Here is a 12,561-nt window from a genome sequence, read left to right as displayed (position 1 = left end):
CGTGCACCCTTGATGACTGCACCACACAAAGCTTTACGCTTCGCCTGGGCCCGTCATCACCGACATTGGACTGTTGATGACTGGAAACATGTTGCCTGGTCGGATGACTCTCGTTTCAAATTGTATCGAGCGGATGAATCCATAGACCCTCCATGTCAGCAGGGGACTTGTGTAGGCTCTGTAATGGTGTGGGCGCGTGCAGTTGGCGCTATACGGGAACGCTGATACATCTAGATACGACTCTGACACGTGACACGTGCTTAAGAATCCTGTCTGATCACCTGCATTCATTCATATGGATATGGTGTCTGTTCTTTCGGACATCATTGATGACCTGCAGCTGTCTAGAACGAATTTAGAATTATATTAATACCTTCAGCTGCTGACGGGCTTTGATATATATGAACGGGGACAGGTGAAAATGTGTGCCCCGACCGGGACTCGAACCTGGGATCTCCTGCTTACATGGCAGACGCTCTATCCATCTGAGCCACCGAGGGCACAGAGGATAGGGCGATATGACCGAAAGAACAGACACCATATCCATATAAGTATATAGTTCTGGCAATACCGGCCATGACCTTCTTCTTCTGTGCAGATGCACACATATTCCCCGAACTCTTACGGGACTTGGTAAGAATGTCTTCCACGAGTAATGAGTGTGTTGGGTTGGGACATTTCGAATGCAGTGTGTGGACATACAAGGTGAGAATGTGGGTCCCGCGAGAGGCGTGCGCGAGATAATCCCTGCAGTCGCCCTATCTTCTTTGCCCTCGGTGGCTCAGATGGATAGAGCGTCTGCCATGTAAGCAGGAGATCCCGGGTTCGAGTTCCGGTCGGGGCACACATTTTCACCTGTCCCCGTATGTATATATATCAACACCCGTCAGCAGTTGAAGGTACTAATATAATCCTAATTTTGCATTCATTGATGTCCATTATGCATTCCGACGTACTTGGAGGATTCCAGCAGGACAATGCGACACACCACACGCCCACCAAATTCCCCAAACATGAACATTATTGAGCATATCTGGGATGCCTTGCAACGTGCTGTTCAGAAGAGATCTCCATCCTCTCTTATTCTTACTGGTTTATGGACAACCCTGCAGGATTCATGGCGTCAGTTCCCTTCAGACGTTAGTCGAGTCCTTGTGACGCGCTGCGGCACTTCTGCACGCTCGCAAGGGCCCTACACGATGTCAGGCAGGTGTACCAGTTCCTTTGGCTCTTTAGTGTATGAGGAAAGTACCTGAGTGCTGCTTGTATCTGTGATTGTAGCTAATTTGTAGTCAGATTTATGATTGTGGCAGCTGTTTTAGGTTTCATTACAGCCAGCCGGTGTGGCCGTGCGGTTCTAGGCGCTTCAGTCTGGAACCGCGTGACCGCTACGGTCGCACGTTCGAATCCTGCCTCGGGCATGGGTGTGTGTGCTGTCCTTAGGTTAGTTAGGTTTAATCAGTTTAATAAGTCTTGAGGTTCGCCAATGACATTGTAATTCTGTCAGAGACAGCAAAGGACTTGGAAGAGCAGTTGAACGGAATGGACAGTGTCATGAAAGGAGAGTATAAGATGAACATCAACAAAAGCAAAACGAGGATAATGGAATGTAGTCGAATTAAGTCAGGTGATGCTGAGGGAATTAGATTAGGAAATGAGACACATAAAGTAGTAAAGGAGTTTTGCTATTTGGGGAGCAAAGTAACTGATGATGGTCGAAGTAGAGAGGATATAAAATGTAGACTGGCAATGGAAAGAAAAGCGTTTCTCAAGAAGAGAAATTTGTTAACTTCGAGTATTGATTTAAGTGTCAGGAAGTCGTTTCTGAAAGTATTTGTATGGAGCGTAGCCATGCATGGAAGTGAAACATGGACGATAACTAGTGTGGACAAGAAGAGAATAGAAGCTTTCAGAATGTGGTGCTACAGAAGAATGCTGAAGATTAGATGAGTAGATCATATAACTAATGAGGAGGTATTGAATAGGATTGGGGAGAAGAGAAGTTTGTGGCACAACTTAACCAGAAGAAGGGATCGGTTGGTAGGACATGTTCTGAGGCATCAAGGGATCACCAATTTAGTATTGGAGGGAAGCGTGGAGGGTAAAAATCGTAGAAGGAGACCAAGAGATGAATACACCAGGCAGATTCAGAAGGGTGTAGGCTGCAGTAGGTACTGGGAGATGACGAAGCTTGCACAGGATAGAGTAGCATGGAGAGCTGCATCAAACCAGTCTCAGGTCTGAAGACCACAACAACAACAAGTAGTTATAAGTTCTAGGGGACTGATGACCACAGATGTTAAGTCCCATAGTGCTCAGAGCCATTTTTTTGTTTCGTTAAATTTCAAATTTATGCTGACTGTTTGGTTTTCTAACGTTATCTGCGAGAAGTTTATTTCCATGCTACGTTATTTTTGAATTGCGCATCTGATCATTTTGTTTATTGTGTTTATTACGTAATTAGATTTTTTCGGTGTGATAACTGAAACTTCGTGATACCTTTTGTAACTGCAGTTTGTCAGTGTTCTGCTGTGATATGTGGACCCAGCGCCACGTACGTCTATCGACGGTAAACTCCCTGCGGCGCGTAAAGAGCCGCGAACACAAAGCGCTGGATGTTGAGGCAGGTCTGGGAAGGGCCAGCATGCCTGAATGCAGGGCTTCCCCGGGTTCATGGAACCCGCCTCTTCTATGACTCCGATATGCAAGTCAGTTCCATTCGCTACGCGTGCAATGGCTTTCTCTTGCCACTCCTGTCCTGCTGCAAGAAGCTATTCTCGGGGTCGGCTTGCTCCTGTGGGTATGTAGGTACACATTCACTTTCTTTAATGCAGTAGCGAAACGAGAGAGAACAGTTACGATGCACAAACTTTACGACTGCGGAGTCTTCCTCTTAATTTCAAGAAGCAAGCCGCGGTTTGTTCCGCTTTCACTCCACCGTGTTCTAGCCGCCGTGGCTCGCTTCCTTGGAAACGCACCTGGCTTTCCGCGCACATACTACCGCCACGATCGGGTGTCCCCCTTCTAGAAAGTATCGAAATTTTACCAGCGTCGACTAAGGAACTTACGGACGCGGAATGTGTTTCTGTTAGTTTCTGAACCAATCAATAAATGTTTCAGTGTTTGCACCGCATTCTGTTGGCGCTTTTTCTTATGTCTTGAAGGAGATGAATTTTTGGTCGTCTACAAAAGTGTTTTGTCCTCATCATTTACGCACTTCTGAATAAAATTTGCTTATTTGATTAATAGTTCATATAACTCCCTTCTTTACCTTTAATTTTCTTACAGAATCACTTATAAATATTATGTTGCATTTAGGTCTAGTATCACCTGTTATTGTTGACGGGAACGCTTCATAATTTTTTAAAACTTTTTGCGTGCCTTTTCCTCAGATTCCGCGCTTTTTTCGCGTGTTAAAATGCAAAGACTCATTAGGATAATGGGAGAACAGGTATCAAAGTTATGACACTATTTCTCTGGACTTTGTCTCCGTGAACTGCGATGAGTGGTACAGAAATAAGCAGAAGAAAAGCAGCTAGGAGGTACAACATTCCGCTTAGAATGACAGAAAATAGTGCTGCCATTTAATAACGCCAGAATCTCAATAACAGTTAGGAAAAAAAGAGCGTGAAACAAGTGCTTGTCGGCTCCGTAGAGACAGAGAGTTGAGATTTCTTATCTTCGAACAGCTATCTAAGAGGAAAGTTTTTGGTTCCTAAACATCGCTGATGAGGATTTACTCTATATGCATGACATATATAGGTATACTAGCTTAGCATCCGTTCTTCGTTCCCATAGACTGTATGGCGTGCAGAGATTTTTTTTTTTTTAGTTGATCGAATTTTTATGTCGTTTACAAATTGCAGCACCTTCTAAGCTTTTCACGCTAATTAAGGTCATATAAGCATGGCCTTTAGCGAATGTATTTCTGACCGAAGAGCGATTCTGGTAGCTGGAGTCGAAAGTTTTTGTTAATCGTGTCTTGTGCGTTCTTCTGGAGAAAGTTCCATAGCAAATTTCATACCCTAACCAAAATTTCTTTGCATCTAACCGAGAAGTGAAATACCAATTTTCATAAAGTCGCCTTTAATTTTTTTTAATGTAACGAAATATTTTCTTAAAGGTTTCCACGCCCTATTGAACTCCTCTAGGGAGTGAATTTCCAGAAACACTGAAACACTTTTTTTTTTAATTTCTGACTGAGAAATCAAATACCAGTTGTCATAGATGTAGCATTAAAAATCCTTCAGTACTTCTTTAGTAATTATTTATTTAAAAAAAATTCACCCACTATTTTGCACCCTTAGTAGTTGAATTTCCTAAAATGCTGACACACGTATTTTTTATTTTCTGACTGAGAAACCAAATACCGGTTTGCGTAGTTCTAACTTCAAAATTTCCTTAATAGCGACATACTTTCATAAACCCATTAATTCCCTATTTCACCTCCTTAGGAGTGGAATTTCGGACAACCCCTTCTTAAACGATACCTACAGAATAAGATCCACACACTCACTTATAACCTTCGCGGTTTGTACTGGGCGATTACAGTCAGTGAATCAATCTGACCTTATGTCACCCCCTTAGGGGTTGAATTTCCGAAATAGTAAAACATTTTTGTTTTCCTCTCTAACCAAGAAGCCAAACACAAGTTTTCAAAGATTTAGCTTTAAAAATGCTTTCGCAACGAAATACTTTCATAAAATGTTTCATACCCTTTACGGGTTAAATTTCCAAAACAGTGAGATAACAGAGAAGCCAAATACAAATTTTCGTAGATTTAGCTTCAACAATGCTTGCGCAATGAAATATTTCCATCTCCTGTTTCACCCCCGTAGGGGCTGAATTTTCAAAAACAGTGACACACGAATTTTTTAATTTCTAACTGAGAAACAAATCTACATTTTCATAGATGTAGCTTGAAATACGTTTTCATAATAAAATATTTAAAAAAAAATCCCTTCCTCTATTTCACTCTTTTAGCAGTTCAATTTCCAAAAACACTGAAACACATATTTTTTACACTACTGGCCATTAAAATTGCTACTCCACGAAGTTGACGTGCTACAGACGCCAAATTTAACAGACAGGAAGTAGGTGCTGTGATATGCAAATGATTAGCTTTTCAGAACATTCACACAAGGTTGGCACCGGTGGCGACACCTGCAACGTGCTGACACGAGGAAAGTTTCCTACCGATTTCTCATACAGAAACAGCAGTTGACCGAAGTTGCCTGGTGAAACGCTGTTGTGATGCCTCGTGTAAAGAGGAGAAATGCGTACCATCACGTTTCCGACTTTGATAAAGATCGGATTGTAGCCTATCGCGATTGCGGTTTATCGTATCGCGACATTGCTGCTCGCGTTGGTCGAGATCCAATGACTGTTAGCAGAATATGCAATCGGTGGGTTCAGGAGGGTAATACGGAATGCCGTGCTGGATCCCAATGGCCTCGTATCACTAACAGTCGAGATGACAGGCATCTTATCCGCATGGCTGTAACGGATCGTGCAGCCACGTCTCGATCCCTGAGTCAACACATGGGGACGTTTGCAAGACAAAAACCGTCTGCACGAACAGTTCGACGACGTTTGCAGCAGCATGGACTATCAGCTCGGAGACCATGGGTGCGCTTACCCTTTAAGCTGCATCACAGACAGGAGCGCCTGCGATGGTGTAGTCACAGACGAACCCGGGCGTACGAATGGCAAAACGTCATTTTTTCGGATGAATCCAGGTTCTCTTTACAGCATCATGATGGTCGCATCCGTGTTTGGCGACATCGCGGTGAACACACATTGGAAGTATGTATTCGCCATCGCCTGGCGTATCACCCGGTGTGATGGTATGGGTTGCCATTGGTTACACGTCTCGAGGCGTATCAAGGCCGTTATTACGGCCAGAGGTGGTTGTTCTGGGTACTGATTTCTCAGGATCTATGCACCCAAATTGCGTGAAAATGTAATCACATGTCAGTTCTAATATAATATATTTGTCCAATGACTACCCGTTTAACATTCTGCATTTCTTCTTGGTGTAGCAATTTTAATGGCCAGTAGTGTATTTGTAACCGAGAAGTCAAATACCAGTGTTCATAGATGTAGTTTTAAAAATACTTTAATAGTTATTTAATAAAGATATATTTTCAAAAGAAGCTTTCACCAACGTTTTCACTCCAATAGGGTTAAATTTCCAATATGCTGAAACACGCATTTCTTTATTTCTGAGCGAGAAACCAAATACCAATTTTTGTAGGTCTAGCTTCAAAATTGCCTTTATAGTGACATTTTTTAATAAACGCTCCATCCCTATTTCACCCTCTTTAGATTGGAATGTCGAAATATCCCTCCTTAAACGACGCCTACAGTGTGAGAGGTACATCTTTACACTAAATTTTAAGTTTCTATACTTAGCGGTCTGAGCTGGGCGATGATCAATAAGTCAGCCAGTCAGGACATCGCCTTTTATCTATAAATGTAATTTACCTTCCCGATAGTGAAATCTGAAGAAAATTTGCCATTTGTGACGAACATCTCAGAATTTTCTGTTTCATAAACAGTAAAGAGTTTTCACAATTTAAATAATCTTTACTTTCGTATTTTTTGGTGATAGCCACTTTTTTTGCAAACAGTTGACAAAAATGGCCCATTTATGAAGGAATTCTGCCAACGCTGTCTACAGTTTTTTTTCTGAATTTCTCAAGTTTTGTAATTGGAATTTATTCGTTTGTTGCCCCAATTCACTTTGTCTCTGTGAAAATACCTCCACGACATTGAGAACGCGTATAATATGTGCTCACCAAAACGTGGATCACAAAACACAGAGCAATGCAACAAGCATTAGATGAAAAATTACTGTGATGTGGTTGCTATAGTTCCGAGAGAAGTTCCGTGTCCTTGTGTCGCATTTAGTGAACCACATATCGACCAATTCTTCATCAGTAAACCTATTCATATTGCTTGTATCATTGTTAATGTACAACTAACACTACTTTAAAAAGAAACTGACATACATTCACTGGCAATACTTCAATTTCTAAAAAAAATTTTAATTTGTTATTTTAAATTCCAGTAACTTTTATGGCTCTAATATACTGTTTTATGACAAAGAGTTTCATGAAGATTTTGAAAATTAGGTGCAATGATAAGGTAATGAATGAGGAGGTTCGCCAGAGAATCGCCGAGGAAAGGAGATGACAAGAAGAAGGGTCAAGATGATAGAAGAAGGGACAGGATAATAGGACATCTGTTTAGACGTCACAGAGTAAGTTTCGTGGTACTAGAGGAAACTAAAGAGGGTAAAAACTGTAGAAGAGTACAGAGATTGGAATACACCCAGCAAATAATTGATGACGTAGGTCACAAGTGCTGCTCTGACACGATGGGAGGAATTCGTGGCGGGCCGCATCAAAGTAAAGACTGATGACTCAAAAAAAATGATAAAGATTGTGGTATGTTCCCATCTACCACTCAACCACGATATTGTTGCGCTTGGCCTCCATCAGCAACACGCGTGACAGGCATGGCGGTTATCGCTGAAACAACCGTTTTTCGACTATATCGTTTTTTTTTTCGGCGCCAGTTTTACCACCGCTCAAAATAACCAGTTTCTGGAAAAAAATAATTTTCGGTTTTTTATTTCTATTATTTCCTTTAATAAATGTAAAAATCAAACAAACACTGGAAAAGTTTGACTCCCTCAGATTCAAGACACATAGAATCAAAATATTAAATTAAAAAGACAAATAATCCGTCAACTATTCGCTGCTTTTCTCAAAAAGTTATAAGTGATGAAATGCTAGAAAAAATTAAAATCGCTAGTATGTTCCTACTGGTTCTAATTTTTTGAAACTCTGCTAAAAAATCATGTTGTAAGCGAGGATCATGTCACTATTAGGGCGTTACAAATAGTCACTGCTATAGGGTGAAAATTGAGGCTGAAGAACTTTATTTTAATGTTAATTTGTCCGTTTTCAAACGCCGGTAAAGGCATGTTATGTTGACGCAGGTCAACAGATCAGCTGCTCTGTATTTCAATTGCACCATTGGGAATTTGGTTGTAATAATTACACACCTGTTGTTTGAAACTGATAAACAATTTTTTATTCAAAATAATCTCCGTTGCTTTGCTATTTGTACATTTCTCCCACCTCTCCCGTAGGCTATGAATGCAATGCAAAAAAAAAAAGTTCTTCTTTTGAAGCGAACCATTCATCTATCCATTTTCGTACATTTTCATACGATTTGAAGCGTTCTTCAGCGAAAGCGTGTCTCAGTAATGCAAGTAGATGATAATCGGAAGCAGCAAAGTCTGGAGAATAAGCCGCAGACCCTAGTATTTCCCAGCTGAACGCCTAGAGCGTTTCTCTGATTCGTTTTGGAACAAAACGACTTTGTGTTGCCTTTTATCATATTCCGGTCGTTTTTCACGTTATGCTCGATTTAAATGGATCATTTGCTGTTGGTAGCGACCAGTGTTAACGGTTTCACCAGGTTTTAGCAACCCGTAATAGATGACACCCCTTTGATTCCACCAAACACAGAGCATTGTCTTCTTTCCAAAGCGACTTGGTCTTACACTGGATGTTGATGGTTTGCCTGGATTCACCCATGGTTACGACGCTTGGGATTCTCAAAGTATATCCATTTTTCATCACCTGTCACTATTTGATGGAGAAACGACTTTCTTTTGTACCTGGCGACCAGCATTTCGCAAGTGGTCTTTCGAATTCCTTGCTGTCTTTCGTCCCGTTCATGCGGAACCCATTTTCCCACCTTCTGCACCTTTCCCGTAGCTTTCAACAGAAGAGAATCGGCTTTCTGCATCACGTTCAATTGTTCCGCGATTTCCTATTGAGTCTGTGTATCATCTTCATCCAATAACGCCTGCAATTCGTTGTTTGCGAAGTTTTCGGTGGTTTCCCGCGCTCGTCGTTTCTCACTTCAAAATCACCGCTTTTGAATTTTTTGAAGCACTCAAAACACTGAGTTTTCTTCAAATGATAACAGGAAACCAATGCTGTCCGCAAGTCGTAGTTCGTAGGCACATAACTCGACGTGTTTACGGGTTTGAAACAGATGCCGATGTATGGAACTTGGGTTACTGTGTGCTGACATTCTTCGTCAGCCGTTACAGGAAACATTGCGCTGCAGACTTGGTCTCGCGGGGGCCATACACTGACGGCTAGCACCATTTACAGGGAAATTCCGTTTTCATACTTCTACACATGGTACATTATCAACGAATTGCTAAGTTTTAAGTTTTCTCCGTACCCAAAGAGATTCGGGTCGTATTGTAAAGTACACCAGTGGCAAAAAACTGTCAATACCGTCACTGCGCGATAGCGTTGGAAATGTTACCGATGATGGTGTTACTGAAGTGGAATTACTAAATACATTTTTCATACAGTTTTCCGTAATTTCTTCACGAAAGAATACGAAGTAAATATTCCAGAATTCGAAACCAGAACAGCTGTTAGCATGAGTGACATAAAAGTAGATATCTTAGGTGTTGTGAAACAACTAAAATCCCTTAAGAAAGGCAAGTCTTCCAGTCCAGATGGTATATTAATCAGGTTCCTTTCAGAGTATGCAGACACAATAGCGCCTTTCTTAGCAATCATATACAACCGCTCACTTGACGAAAGGTCTGTTCCTAAAGACTGGAAAGTAGCACAGGTCACACCAGTATTCGAGAAAGGAAATAGGAGTAACCCATTGAATTACAGACCCATATCACTGACCTCAATTTGCAGTAGGATTTTGCAGCATACACTGTACTCGAACATTATGAATCACCTTGAAGAAAATGACTTATTGATACATAACCAACACGGATCCAGAAAATATCGTTCTTGTGCAACGCAGCTTTTTTCTTTATTCCCATGAAGTAATGAGTGCTGTCGACAGGGGTTCTCAGATCGATTCCATATTCCTAGATTTCCAAAAGGCTTTTGATACCGTTCCTCACAAGCGACTGTTAATCAAATTGCGTGCATATGGAGTATTGTCTCAGTTGTGTGACGGGATTCGCGATTTCCTCTTAGAGAGGTCACAGTTCGTAGCGATAGACCGTAAATCATCGAGTAGAACAAAAGTGATATCTGGCGTTCCGCAAGGTAGTGTCATAGGCCCTCTGCTGTTCCAGATTTACATAAATGATCTAGGTGATAATCTGAGCAGCCTCGTTAGATTGTTTGAAGATGACGCTATATTTTACCGTCTAGTAAAATCATTAGACGATCAATTCCAATTACAAAATGATCTATAGAGAATTTCTGTATGGTACGAAAAGTGGCAATTGGCACTAAACAAAAAGTGAGAGGTCATCCACATGGGTACTAAAAGAAATCCGATAAATTTTGGGTATACGATAAATCGCACAAATCTACGGGCTGTCAGTTCGACTAAATACCTAGGAATTACAATTACGAGCAACTTAAATTGGAAAGACCACATAGATAATATTGTGGGGAACGCGAAACAAAGACTGTGCTTTGTTGGCGGAACACTTAGAAGATGCGAAAAACCCACTAAAGAGACAGCCTACATTACACTTGTCCGTCCTCTGCTGGAACATTGCTGCGCGGTGTGCGATCCTTGTCAGGTAGGATTGACGGATGACATCGAAAAAGTGCAAAGAAGGGCAGCTCGTTTCGTGTTATCGCGCAATGGGGGTGAGAGTGTCACTGATATGATACGCGAATTCGGGTGGCAGTCACTGAAACAAAGGCGGTTTCTTTGCGGCGAGATCTATTTACGAAATTTCAATCACCATCATTCTTTTCCGAAGGCGAAAATATTTTGTTGACACCCACCTGCGTAGGGAGAAATGATCATCATAATAAAATAGGGAAATCAGAGGTCTAACGGAAAGATTTAGATGTTCCTTTTTGCCACTCGCCATTCGAGAGTGCTGGACGTGCAGACCGCGTGAGACGACGCTTCATCCAGTCCCAAACATGCTCAATGGGGGACAGATCCGGAGATCTTGCTGGCCAGGGTAGTTGACTTACACCTTCTAGAGCACGTTGGGTGGCACGGGATACATGCGGACGTGCATTGTCCCGTTGGAACAGCAAGTTCCCTTGCCGGTCTAGGAATGGTAGAACGATGGGTTCGATGACGGTTTGAATGTATCGTGGACTATTCAGTGTCCCCTCGACGATCACCAGTGGTGTACGGCCAGTGTAGGAGATCGCTCCCCACACCATGATGCCGGGTGTTGGCCCTGTGTGCCTCGGTCGTATGCAGTCCTGATTGTGGCGCTCACCTGCACGGCGCCAAACACGCATACGACCATCATTGGCACCAAGGCAGAAGCGACTCTCATCGCTGAAGACGACACGTCTCCATTCGTCCCTCCATTCACGCCTGTCGCGACACCACTGGAGGCGGGCTGCACGATGTTGGGGCGTGAGCGGAAGAAGGCCTAACGGTGTGCGGGACCGTAGCCCAGCTTCATGGAGACGGTTGCGAATGGTCCTCGCCGATACCCCAGGAGCAACAGTGTCCCTAATTTGCTGGGTAGTGGCGGTGCGGTCCCCTACGGCACTGCGTAGGATCCTACGGTCTTGGCGTGCATCCGTGCGTCGCTGCGGTCCGGTCCCAGGTCGACGGGCACGTGCACCTTCCGCCGACCACTGGCGACAACATCGATGTACTGTGGAGACCTCACGCCCCACGTGTTGAGCAATTCGGCGGTACGTCCACTCGGCCTCCCGCATGCCCACTATACGCCCTCGCTCAAAGTCCGTCAACTGCACATACGGTTCACGTCCACGCTGTCGCGGCATGCTACCAGTGTTAAAGACTGCGATGGAGCTCCGTATGCCACGGCAAACTGGCTGACACTGACGGCGGCGGTGCACAAATGCTGCGCAGCTAGCGCCATTCGACGGCCAACACCGCGGTTCCTGGTGTGTCCGCTGTGCCGTGCGTGTGATCATTGCTTGTACAGCCCTCTCGCAGTGTCCGGAGCAAGTATGGTGGGTCTGACACACCGGTGTCAATGTGTTCTTTTTTCCATTTCCAGGAGTGTATATACTCAACTTCAGAAAAGTGCTTACGAAAGGTGTGGTGTCACCGCCAGACACCACACTTGCTAGGTGCCTTTAAATCGGCCGCGGTCCGTTAGTATACGTCGGACCCGCGTGTCGCCACTATCAGTGATTGCAGACCGAGCGCCGCCACACGGCAGGTCTAGAGAGACTTCCTAGCACTCGCCCCAGTTGTACAGCCGACTTTGCTAGCGATGGTTCACTGAGAAAATACGCTCTCATTTGCCGAGACGATAGTTAGCATAGCCTGCAGCTACGTCATTTGCTACGACCTAGCAAGGCGCCATGTTCAGTTACTATTGACATTGTAAATAATGTACAGACAAGAGCTACGCTCAACATTGATGGATTAAAGTTAAGTATTCCACCAGTTACATCCTTTTTTTCTAGTCTAACTACCTTGTCCTGTTCCAGACCTCACGCCAGCCTGCGTGAGCTTAAACGCGTGCCTTTCGGCTTCCTCCAAACCCCGTGGGTCGGCTCCGGCCAATCCACAACAAAA

General features: G+C 43.4%; 2 non-coding genes across 2 annotated transcripts; one reads left to right on the top strand and one right to left on the bottom strand.

Moving 5' to 3' along the window:
* Positions 1-426: 426 nt before the first annotated feature.
* Positions 427-501, bottom strand: Trnat-ugu. The gene has a single exon. It is a non-coding gene; the product is annotated as a tRNA-Thr (tRNA).
* Positions 502-769: 268 nt separating this feature from the next.
* Positions 770-844, top strand: Trnat-ugu. Its single transcript has one exon. It is a non-coding gene; the product is annotated as a tRNA-Thr (tRNA).
* The last annotated feature ends 11,717 nt before the right edge of the window (positions 845-12,561 follow it).

This window comes from Schistocerca americana, chromosome 6 (assembly GCF_021461395.2).
Source record: "Schistocerca americana isolate TAMUIC-IGC-003095 chromosome 6, iqSchAmer2.1, whole genome shotgun sequence".
NCBI classification, from domain to species: domain Eukaryota; kingdom Metazoa; phylum Arthropoda; class Insecta; order Orthoptera; family Acrididae; genus Schistocerca; species Schistocerca americana.
The sequence above is the reverse complement of the archived record's forward strand: the minus strand, read 5'-3'. Positions and strand labels throughout refer to the sequence as shown.